The sequence below is a fragment of the Aquila chrysaetos genome, chromosome W, assembly GCF_900496995.4.
Source record: "Aquila chrysaetos chrysaetos chromosome W, bAquChr1.4, whole genome shotgun sequence".
Lineage (NCBI taxonomy): Eukaryota > Metazoa > Chordata > Aves > Accipitriformes > Accipitridae > Aquila > Aquila chrysaetos.
The window spans coordinates 4,184,929-4,197,903 of NC_054457.1; positions in this window are offsets into that span (position 1 = coordinate 4,184,929).

The window sequence follows — 12,975 nt, forward strand, 5'->3', positions numbered from 1 at the left end:
CACCTGCATTACATCAGTGAGTTTGCTAATGAGCAAAACAAGATATTGCATATGTATGATATGTTAATCAGTACAAGTTTTATTGTCCACCCCTGTGGTGCTTTCCCTTGAGCCTCACCCCTGAGCAGGGCTCCACTGCGTCAGGTCCCCATTTTACTGTGTTGGTGTCATGAGGCTCCCACCATGATAACGCTACTTTTAATAAAGCCAAAGCTTTCACTCGCTGAGTTTTGTGCCTCATCCCTGAGGGATCCGCACGTGCTTTTTGCTTGTAACACCAGGTAATAGAAATGAGGAGAATAGGATATACAGTTTCCCATCCTTATTCAATGGGATTTTCCCTCCAGGAAGGGCTTCAACTATTTTAGCACATTGCACTGGACCCTGACATCTATTTAAAGCTATTGCTTTGTGCTTTAGTTTTCTTGTGCCTCACATTTGAGATCCCTCTTCGTAAGTACAGAGCATGGCATGATTCATTCCCCTAATGAGTTAAAAAATTTCTTCCCAATAAATATATCTTTTATTCTGTAGATTTCTAAGAAAGTGAAGAACTGAGAGAACTGCATGTTACGAAACATATGTGCTATGAATCTGTTGTAAAAAAATAAATTATTGGTAGGTCTGTGGCTGGTCATTTGATCCCACTCAACTGCTTATTTAAGGAAAAGGTTTATAGTCAGAACCAATCATAGCACTCTGATGATAAAGTTTAGTGGAGGAATCTGATTCTTTCCCATGCTTCCAGGCACTGTTTAAAGTATCAACAAAACTTTTCCATTTCTATCCGAGCTTTTTCTGTATTTAAAGGAATTTGATTATTTCTGGTTAATATTTGATATAGGAATTTTTCACCTTAACCCATTTAGTGTGCTCCTTTAGCTGCTCTGTGGTATATCTTCTACATTAAATGGTCTGATTTCATTTATAAGAGGACTAAATTTCCATTTTCTTTTATGAATAACTTTAGAGAAAGCGATGTTTAACTTTCTGCTGAATTTAAGCATTCGTTATAAACTTGGTTAGAATCATAGAATGGTTTGGGTTGGAAGGGACCTTTGAAGATCCTCTAGACCAACCCCCCTGCCATGGGCAGGGACATCTTTCACTTGAACAGGTTGCTCAAAGCCCCATCCAACCCAACCTTGAAGACTTCCGATGATGGGGCATCCACAACTTCTCTAGGCAACCTGTTCCAGTGTCTCACCACCCTCATCACAAAGTATTTCTTCCTTATGTCCAATCTAAATCTACCCTCTTTCAGTTTAAAACTATTGCCCCTCTTCCTATCACTACAAGCCCTGGCAAAATGTCTCTCTCCGTCTTTCTTATAAGCCCCCTTTATATATTGAAAGGCCACAATAAGGTGTCCCTGGAGCCTTCTCTTCTCCAGGCTGAATAACCCAAACTCTCTCAGCCTTTCTTCATAGGAGAGGTACTCCAGCCCTCTGATCATTTTTGTGGCCCTCCTCTGGACCTGCTCTAACAGGTCCATGTCTTTCTTGTGCTGGGGGCCCCAGAGCTGCACATAGTACTCCAGGTAGGGTCTCATGAAAGTGGAGTAGAGGGGGAGAATTACCTCCCTCAACCTGCTGGCCATGCTTCTTTTTATGTAGCCCAGGATACGTTTGGCTTTCTGGGCTGCAAGCACACATTGCCGCCTCATGACCAATTTTTCATCCACCAGTATCCCCAAGTCCTTCTCCGCAGGGCTGCTCCCAGTCCCTTCATCCCCCAGTCTGTACTGATATTGGGGATTGCCCCTACCCAGGTGCAGGACCTTGCACTTGGTCTTGTTGAACCTCATGAGGCTCACACGGGCCCACTCCTCGAGCCTGTCAAGGTCCCTCTGGATGGCATCCCTTCCCTCAAGCGAATCAACTGCACCACTCAGCTTGGTGTCATCTGCAAACTTGCTGAGGGTGCACTCAATCCCACTATGTTGTTAATAAAGATATTAAAAAGTATTGGTCCCAGTACGGACCCTTGAGGGACACCACTCATTACTGGCTTCCTCTTGGACATTGAGCCATTGACTATAACTCTTCAAATGCAGCCATTAGCCAATTCCTTATCCATTTAACAGTCCATCCGTCAAACCCATATCTCTCCAATATAAGAATGTTGTGGGGGACCATATCAAAGGCTTTACAGAAGTCTAGGTAGATGACATCAGTTGCTCTTCCCTTGTCCACTGATGCAGTCACTCCATTGTAGAAGGCCACTAGATTAGTCAGGCATGATTTGCCCTTGATGAAGCCATGTTGACTGTCTCTAATCACATCCTTGCCTTCCATATATTTCAACATGTCTTCCAGGAGGATCTGTTCCATGATCTCACTGGGCATGGAGGTGAGGCTGACTGGTCAGTATTTCCCAGGGTCTTCCTTTTTACCCTTTTTCAAAATGGGCATGATGTTTCCCTTTTTCCAGTCACTGGGGACTTCGCCTGACTGCCACGACTTTTGAAATATGGTGGAGAGTGGCTTGGCAACTATATCAGCCAATTCCCTCAGGACCCTGGGATGCATCTTGTCGGGTCCCATGGACTTGTGTATGTTCAGGTTCCTCAGGTGGTCTTAAACCAGATCTTCTCCTACTATGGGAGGGACTTTATTCCCCCAGTCCCTGTCCTGAGGTTCAGGGACTCGAGAGATGTGGGAAGAGAGATTACCAATGAAAACTGAGGCAAAACAATTGTTGAGTACCTCAGCCTTCTCCATGTCAGTTGTCACCAGTTCTCCTGTCTTATTTATCAAGGGGTATGTGTACATTTTCTTTAATCTTCCTTTTCTGGCCAACATACTTGTATGTTGATCCTTGATGATCCCTGTGGGTTCCTTCCAACTCAGGATATTCTATGATTCTATGAAGGGGGGGGTAGACAGAAAGGGGTATAAAACAAGCCAGTTGCATGTAAAATGGTGTCAGTCAGTAGGCTTGTCTGGCTGAGCCCTGAGCCTGATCACCAGAGTCTGTCCTATCTTCTTATATTTTCTTATTAAATCTTTTCTTAGCTATCACTCTGCATAATCTCACGCTCTATCCTGTGTGTATGTGTGCTACAAGGACTAAGTGCCAGCTACTAGTGAGACCTCTGTGGGTGTGTGTGGAATTTGGTGCCAGCTACTGGAGTCAGACTGAGGATGTAGGCGCCCTGCAACCTGTGGTGTCAGCTACTGGAGCAAGTGGGGGTCCTAGCATCAGTAGTTGGAGGGGCCATAGCTTTCTGGATCTAGGGAGTGTCTTGCAGACTTTAAGCCCGGAGTGCCAGCTACTGGGGTGACCAGTGTGAGTGAATTTGGTGCCAGCTACTGGAGTCAGACTGGGAGTGTAAGCACCCCTAGCCTGTGGTGCCAGCTACTTGAGCAAGTGGGGTCTTTAACCTCCAGCCACTGGGGTGGGAACAGTGTGTGTCCTGAAAACCAGCTACTGGGGGGAACCAACATGAGTGAGGCGAGTGAGAGGCTCAATGCCTGTGGCTGGAGCAGGACTGCAAGTCACAGCTTGTGTGTCTGGTGCTGGCTGCTGGGGGGAAGTCGAGTGTCTGTATCTTCCCCAAACCTGGTGTGTGGGTGTGGGTGTGCATGTGTATTCGCTAGCAAACTTCAAGCTGTACTTGCCAGCAAGTAGCGGGGGGGGCTCGGGTCTGGGCTGGTGTATCAGGCAGGCAAGGGTCAATGCTGGTATGCCTGGGGGACTTGTGAATGTGGAGTGCCTGTGGAATGAGCTTGTGAGTGCATGCATGTTTGCTGTCAAGCTGGACTAGCCGGTGAGTAAGGCACCCATGAAGCAGGTAAGAGGGCCTGGGATCTGGGCAGGGGTACCAGGTGGACAGAGGGTCCATGCTGGTACTCAAGGGATCGTCAAATGTGTGTGTGTTTTCACTAGTGACTTTCTATCTCTACCAGCCAAAGAGGAGGAAGGGGATTTGGCTGTCTATTTTTATGTTTTATGTGGGTCCTGTATGTTAGGTGCTGTTGAAGGCAGTGCCTTGTCTGTGACAGTCTGTGTAACCAGCCATATCAGTGTCCTCTGTGTGTGTCTCTGGGATACGTGCTCAGCTTTGCTACTGGTTGAACCTGCAAACAAATAAGTGGCAGCCGAGTCCCTCAGCCTGGGCAGAGACTCCAGGTGCCTGGGGTACTGGGCTGGGCTCAAGCAGCTGGGAAGGAGGGAGTCCTGGGCTGGAGCAGCTGGAGGAGGTGGCCATGCTCCTAACATCCCTTAACAGTGTTTGCAAATTAGGTTGCCCATTGAGCCTTTTATGTTTCAAAGTCCATATAAAGAAAATAAAGAGGAAATAAGAGGTATATTTTGGACCTCTTTGACTATCATAAAGATTTTCTCTACCTACATGGAAGTTATCTAGGGGAAAAAATGCTATACTTTGTCTACCAAAAGCCTAAGGAATACTGCATGTGTGTAAGGGAGAAATGAAGATACAAGCGAGAAGTGGGAGAAGGGTTTAAATTTCTGCAATAGTAGTATGATTCATTTGGTATTGTCTTGCTGTGACCAAAGACAGTCTGTTGAAGAATGGTCTCATCTTACATGACAGTAAGTCATATCTGCTTTAAAGGGATGTCTGACTAATATCAGTAGCTTTTCACTCCAGGCACATTTATTAGACTCTCTTTTTTCCCTTCAGTGGTTTATCATTCTTTGAGACATAATAGGGATAATTTATTTACAAAAGCAATGTAATTACACTAGTAAAAGTGAATAATTTTGTTGATATAAAGAAAAAATCTAATCATGGATTGATGCTGAAATTTGGGAGGGAGAGGCACTAAAACTTTCCCATATAGACCAAATCTTGAGGATTAAAATCTTGACCTATATGTTATATATTTTTACAGCAAATCCACCAGCTCTCTCGTATTAGTCATTGCTTTTTGAAAACCTTTTTACTGAGTTGAATTCATCTAGCCCAATAAACTGGAGGTTGAACTCATCCAACTGCTTAAATCTCAGTTAGTTTTCAGATTTTACTCAAATTGAAGTACTGACTTAATTTATTTTAAATGTTTTTCAATCTTTTTTTAACATATTTTCCAATTCTAAATAAAGGTGATTTGTTACAAGCCTCTTCCTAGAAGTTAAATATGTTGTTTAGAAGTCACTGCTGGCAGAAGGAAGTAATATCCGATTGTCCTGCCTAACTCAGTGGGCTCAGGGGAGGTAATCTTTTAGATAGTCCGTTGCCACACACAGGAGTCACGACAATGACTCAGGAGGGACAGAGAAAATTTTAAACACCCCGTTTCGCTCGGCAAATCCCAGGGCAGGAGTCACGACAATGGCTCCTAAATGCTCAAGATATGTTTTATTTAACGTTGACTTATGTTACAGATGCACAAGTGTGGCTAAATTTGGCATAGCAGATATTTTGAATAAAAAACTTGACACCTAACAGCTGTAGCAAAATATTCCTAACAACAAGGTAGGAGGAAGAGAAGACATAAGAGAGAGAGAGAAGAAAGAGAAAAAAGGAGAGGTAAGCATCACCACCCTTGGATCCAGAGAGGAAAGAGTCTCGGTAGTAACTGTCCGGATTCCTCAGGCGGCGGGCACGCGCCTGGGGGTTGGTCTCCCCCCCCTTTTATACCCTCCTCTGAGAGCCCTTCACACGTGTGTTGTGGGGTTTTCTTGAAAGTTCTTGATGGGGGGGGGGGGGGTCGCTGATGCCCCCTTATCCCATTTAACTTGTTTACACAACTGCCGTGGTAAGAGCCTGTGGCAAAACTCCGAACCTGTGACAAAACGTCTGAAGTGCAACTGCTAGAAAACTTCCCAGAAAGACAATCGCCAGAAAGCCTCTTCGAGGCACAACTGCTAGAAAGCCTGCCAGAAACAGTTCACTACCCCACCTCCACAGGGCACGTCCTTGTGGGAGCAGCTTGGAACACCTGGCATTTGTTTTCAAGAGTGACTGTTAGAATTTGTTGTGCTGCATGTTTGCCAAGCCTTGAAGAACTAGTTTTACAAGGTCAGGTTGGAGGATGGCCTTGTGTAGGCCTGGGAAGATGGGGCTGAAGACAGTCACGAGTATGTCTATGGAATGTTTTTATCTTTAACTGTTCTGAGGACTGGCAAACATCCCAGCTGGGCCAGATATGCCCTCCTGTGTTAGTAGTATTGGCTGTATGCCGTTAGTTCTTTCTAGACCTTTGTTGAAACATATATAAGTTTGATCTTTTAGTGAAATAAAGGGAATCTTGCACAGAGAGCTTGAGCGCTTGATTGAGTCGCCGCACATCCTGTTTTGGCTGCTTGCGGCTACCTGCTTGGTTGTTTGAGACAAAATGGTTGCCAGTCTCTCACAGTCTCTCGGTCTCTCACACCAATACAGCTGAGTTTTAATTTAGTAGCAATTGAAGCATTTCTCTTAAAAGCTGGGCTTTATTCGCCACTTCCTGTAGTATGCAAGAATTCACTTAAAGGCGGCAAATTTTCCTGAAGTGGTCACGCAGTTGGACTAGATGATCGTTGTAGGTCCCTTCCAACTGGAACTATTCTATTTATTTAATTTACATTACCTGAATTTGAAATTTATTGCTGTTTTTTTCAAGTTGCTAAAAGATAGATGTTGGTTCCTGCTGGCATGATAAATTTCATCAATGTTGTAACCATGTCAGAGAGCAAACACATTGGAAGGAGGCCTGTGTTTCTGTTGACTTTAAATAATTTCTGTGATAGCTTTATGGTAGCTTGCTTGGAAAAGACAAATTAGCCAGGTAGCCAGATAGTCATCTCAAACGGATAACTGCTCCTTTAAGGTTAAATTAAAGTAAAAGTGGCTGATTGATCCCATCATTAAAAGACATTAATTGAAGATCTAGCTCAGAAGCAATATGTCATTCCTCCTTCAAATTCAGACCAAGCAAAGATCTGGCCACTTGAATTCTGAGGGTTCTTGATTCTACCATCAAATCAAGAGGGCTATGATTTTTTTTCAGTAGTTAAGGCTGATTCTCTTTAGGCTGGGAGGATATCAAGAAAGCAAAATTTTCTGGGACCAGAGGTGTACTGGTTTTGGCTGGGATAGAGTTAATTTCCTTCATAGTAGCTAGTATGGGGCTATGTTTTGGATTTGTGCTGAAAACTGTTGATAATGCAGAGATGTTTTTGTCACTGCTGAGCATTGCTTACACAGAGTTAAGGCCTTTTCTGCTTCTCACATAACCCCACCAGCGAGTAGGCTGGGGGTGCACAAGAAGTTGGGAGGGAACACAGCTGGGACAACTAACCCACACTGACCAAAGGGATATTCCATACCATATGGTGTCATGCTCAGTGTATAAAGCTGGGGGAAGAAAAAGGAAGGGGGGGACGTTCAGAGTTATGGTGTGTCTTCCCAAGTAACCGTTATGTGTGATGGAGCCCTGCTTTCCTGGAGATGGCTGAACATCTGCTTGCAGATGGGAAGTAGCGAATGAATTCCTGTCACGACCCAGACTGGAAAGACCAGGGAGTCATGTTTAATTCGAAATTCCCTCGGGCTAAATTAAGGTGAAACGACACCAAACATCAGTTAAAGATTTTATTCATGACAGAAGCAAATGGAACTGGGGAGGTGTGGTAGTAGGTGGCAGGGTTTCTCACAACAGGAATTGGCATAAGACTACTTCTGTAAACCGTGTAACCATATACATCAATTCAGGGAATAAGGAGATCCCTCCCGTTGAGTCACGAGGTTCAGAGCAGACCCCCTTGCTTTCCAGACTCCTCCTTAGAGAAGGGTCTAGGGGTGGCTGGATCCACTCTTAGTCTCAGACTTGGTCAACGGTTTATATCTTGAAACGGATGAGGTGTAGGGATTGTGGAAAAGGAAAAGGAAAGAGAGAAGAAGACAGAGAGAGAAAAAGGAAGAGAGAAAGATTTCACCGGTCCTGGGTCCAGCGTTGGTTCAATCAGCCGAGGTGTCCAGTCAGCCGAGGGGTTCAATTCCAGTGGGCTTGTGCACCCGGAGCTTCAGTTTGTGTCCTTTTATCATCCTTGCCCCTCCTTTGGGCGGGCACCTGAACTCCTCAGGTTAATGAGCAGTCTGTGAGCCTTTGGGCTTGGGGGTCCTTTGTGGAGTAACTTCTCCTTCCCTGCAGACAGGGCCATTGTTTGATCTTTGTATCAGAACAGCTTATCAGAACAGGGAGCTGCGCACCCTCCAGCACTCCCTCCCCCTCCTGTTGCTGATGTCTGAGCTGATGGGCTTTTCACCTTGGTTCCTTGCTGTGCAGGGTTTGTCTTTAAGCAGAACTTGCCCCACCACAATGTTTGAGACATTAACTCTTTCAGTCTCTCACAATTCCTTGTTTTGCTTTGCTTGTGTGCGCGGCTTTTGCTTTACCTATTAAACTGTCTTTATCTCAACCCATGAGTTTTCTCACTTTTACCCTTCCTCTTCTCTCCCCCATCCCACTGTGAGGGAGGTGAGTGAGCATCTGCGTGGTGCTTGGTTGCTGGCTGGGGTTAAACCACGACAGTCCTTTTTGGCGCCCAACGTGGGGCTCAAAGGGTTCAAAATAACAACAGATTTGATTGAAATGTGCTAGGTCAAATTGTTACCGAAAAGCTCGGAATGAAGAACTTATCAACACCAATTTAGTGTAGATAAGCAGACACTTCTTTATTAACGGCCGGGTGCGCGGGCAAGTCCTCTCACAAACCATGCACACCTGTCACCAAAACAATACACCTTATATTAAGACATTGATACATATTCATTAGATTTCCAAGAAAAGTTATACATATTCATTAGACTTCTGGGAAATCATTAGCATATGTAAATGTCCTTTACGCAGGTGCACTGAAGGTCTCTGGTGGTCCTCAGGAGTCCTCTGGTGGTCTTTCATAGTCTTCCTCACTCGTCCGCTTCTTGACCTCTCAGGTGTCTCCAAGCAGCAAACTGGTGTCCATAACGGTTTCCTTAGTTTTCAAAACAAACACTACAAGACTACCAATCTTTGTCAAAACTTCTGTGGTTAAATGATTTTGAACAATACTTATGGTTACACATTACACATTTTCTAAGCTCCTAAGTTCCTAAGGCTACATTTCAAACTTAACACTCCCATACTTATGCTTCACAATTTTCTACTTTTTAGTCAAACCAAACTCTTTTATAATCAGATTTTAATTTCTTTATCTTGTTATCTAAGTTCTAAATGTTCCTACTAGATGATTTTAGCCAATTTCTCCGGCCTTGGTACGGGGCTATACAGGGGATTTCACAACAGACACTGGTTGGTGGTTAAATGTATAAAATACAACATACATATGATTTTGCTAAAATGTTAAAACTAAATATGATTAATTCTAACTAATAACAAAACAATGACAAATCAGTAACAAAATTTATAGCTGTTATTGCTGTTTAGCTATTAATTGACAGGCTCCTGTGCTTGCCATGGGGCTTGCTTACCTTACTGTATATTAGAGTCTAGTGCTTGTTAGTGGCTGCATTTTGCTTTTGCTGCTTGCTGTACTGCTGTACTGCTTATCATCTTACTCTGATGTTCCTGGGAACATTTTGATAACAGCAGTGGCAATGCGCCTGGGCTGGCAGATGGCCAGGGCATAGCTGCTGTTTCTGTGGTGCTGTACTGGACAGGCTGGAACTCCAGTGTGAACTCGAGTTGAAGGGACTGTGACCTGTGGATGAGTCCACTCAGGAGCAGGACACCCCGAAGCATCTGTGGCCGTGAATAAGCCCACACCAGAGCAGGTACATCTCAAAGCGTCTGTGGCTGTAGTTATGTCTGTGCCACAGCAGGTATACCTCTGAAGGGATTGTGGCCCGAGGATAAGTCCATGCTGGAGAAGGTACACCTCGAAGCATCTGTGGCTGCGGGTAAGTCCATGCTGCAGCAGGTACACCTTGAAGCATCTGTGGCTGTGCATGAGGTCATGCTGGAGCACCTCGAAGCATGTGGCCATGGATAAGCCCATGACAGAGCAGGTACACCCCTGGAGGGACTGCAGCCATGGGTATGGTCATGTTGGAGCAGGTTCACTCCTAAAGGGACTGTGGCTGTGGGTAAGGCCACGCTGGAGCAGGTGCTATTCTGAGGACTGACTCGTATTCTTTTGTGCATTTTGAGTCAAGATTATGATTGTTATATTGATATGGCAAGCCACGTATTAAGATTTGACCTGATTTACAGAAGTCCAGGTGATTAGAAAGTATAAGCTAAGCTGTGCTATAAAATTCTGTGCTACGCTACTCATAAAATTGCTACACTGATTCTGCTTATTAAAAATCCTGTGCTACTCTGATCATAAGATTCTATGCTAATCATAAAATTCTGTTAAAAAATAAAGCTTTAATTGAAACTACAACTTAGTGTCGTCATCATTCTGCCAAGGATACCTAAAAGAAACTATCTGTCCTCGTACTGTCAGGTGATGTATTGGGTTTGTGTGGCAAGGATTTGGTAGTGGGGGGGTTACAGGGGTGGCTTCTGTGAGAAGCTGCTGGAAGCTTCCCCTATGTCCAAAAGAGCCAATACCAGCCAGCTCTAAGACAGACCTCCTGCTGGCCAAGGCCAAGCCAATCAGCGATAGTGGTAGCACCTCTGTGATAACATATTTAAGAAGGAAAAAAAGTTGCAGGGCACACAGAAACTGCAGTCGGAGAGAGGAGTGAGAACATGTAAGAGAAACAACCCTGCAGACACCAAGGTCAGTGAAGAAGGAAGGGGAGGAGGTGCTCCAGGCGCCAGAGCAGAGATTCCCCTGCAGCCCATGGTGAAGACCATGATGAGGCAGGCTGTCCCCCTGCAGCCCATAGAGGTCCACGGTGGAGCAGATATCCACCTGCAGCCCGTGGAGGACCCCACGCCGGAGCAGGTGGGTGCCCGAAGGAGGCTGTGACCCCGTGGGAAGCCCGCGCTGGAGCAGGCTCCTGGCCGGACCTGCGGATCTGTGGAGAGAGGAGCCCACGGAGCAGGTTTGCTGGCAGGACTTGTGACCCCGTGGGGGACCCACGCTGGAGAAATGTGCTCCTGAAGGACTGCATGCCGTGGAAGGGACCCATGCTGGAGCAGTTTGTGAAGAACTGCAGCCCGTGAGAAGGACCCACGTTGGAGAAGTTCGTGGAGGACTGTCTCCCGTGGGAGGGACCCCATGCTGGAGCAGGGGAAGAGTGTGATGAGTCCTGCCCCTGAAGAGGATGAAGCAGCAGAGACAACGTGTGATGAACTGACTGTAACCCCCATTCCCCGTCCCCCTGTGCCGCTGGGGGGGTAGGTAGAGAATCCGGGAGTGAAGCTGTGCCCGGCAAGAAGAGAGGGGTGGAGGGAAAGTGTTTTGAGATTTGGTTTTATTTCTCATTACCCTACTCTGGTTGATTGGCAATAAACTAATTTTCCCCAAGTTGAGTCTGTTTTGCCCGTGATGGTAATTGGTTGAGTGATCTCTCCCTGTCCTTATGTCAACTGTCGTGGTTTAACCCCAGCCAGCAACTAAGCACCACACAGCCACTCACTCACTTCCCCCCCCACTCAGTGGGATGGGGGAGAAAATCGGGAATAGAAGTAAAACTCATGGGTTGAGATAAGAACGGTTTAATAGAACAGAAAAGAAGAAACTAATAATGATAATGATAACACTAATAAAATGACAACAGTAATAATAAAAGGATTGGAATGTACAAATGATGCGCAGTGCAATTGCTCACCACCTGCCAATCGACACCCAGCTAGTCCCCGAGCGGTGACTCCCCCCGCCCCCACTCCCCCCAGTTTATACACTAGATGTGATGTCACATGGTATGGAATACCCTGTTGGCCACTTTGGGTCAGCTGCCCTGGCTGTGTCCTGTGCCAACTTCTTGTGCCCCTCCAGCTTTCTCACTGGCTGGGCATGAGAAGCTGAAAAATCCTTGACTTGAGACTAAACACTACTGAGCAACAACTGAAAACATCAGTGCTATCAACATTCTTCCATACTGAACTCAAAACATAGCACTGTACCAGCTACTAGGAAGACAATTAACTCTATCCCAGCTGAAACCAGGACACAACCCACAAGCCCTTTGTTGTATTTTCTCTCCCCTGTCCAGCTGGGGGGGGGGGGGGGGAGTGATAGAACGGCTTTGGTGGGCACCTGGCGTCCAGCCAGGGTCAACCCACCACAGGTGACAACAGCACTTAAAACACACACAAAAAAAAAAGGAAAATAATTTTCAGGATATTATTAATTAGGTTAAGTTGCATTTTGGTTTCGCAATATGATGGCCTTCAGTCAAACTCTTCTTGACTCAAATAAACAATTCTTCATGGCTGTCTTCATGCAGTGAAGTTTCTTTGTCTTATGATGTTGTAACAGAAAAATGTCATATCCTGTCATGCTATACCTGCCAAGGTCTACTTTGAAAAAAATACCCATTAGATTTGTTAAGGCAGACTGTGCCTCTACTGTTCACCTGTTTTGATTATTGAACCAATTACTTGATTTGACAAAGAACATAATCTTACTTTTTCATGTTTTCCATTTTGTTCTTTGTCAATCTAAAGCTATTAACAGCTCTTGAAGTTATATCCTTGAATAATGTAAAAAATGTGAGACTATAATTTGGTGACAGCGCATCTTATTTTTATTTTTTTGTCTAAATCTTTATTTTCATTTCTAGTAGGCGTGATATAAATTATTGAGACCACACAGTCATTAGGAGCTAAGAACGTTATTAGTGTATAATTGCTGTGTCGTTATCTGGAGACCCAAGACCCCTACTAAGGACAAGCGATCAACTAAGATAATTTTTGTGAGAACAGAGGTTTCCTTAACTGAAGGATCCATATCTAAGAGAAACATGAATTGCTGATGCCTAATAACTTTGCAGAAGTTGATGATGGAAACATCTGGATTAACAGATAAACCACAAACCATAATGATGCTGCAAGACCTACAAAATATATTTTTGTAATGTATATTTCTACGCTGTACCACGTTTATGATTGGATAATTAGAAAT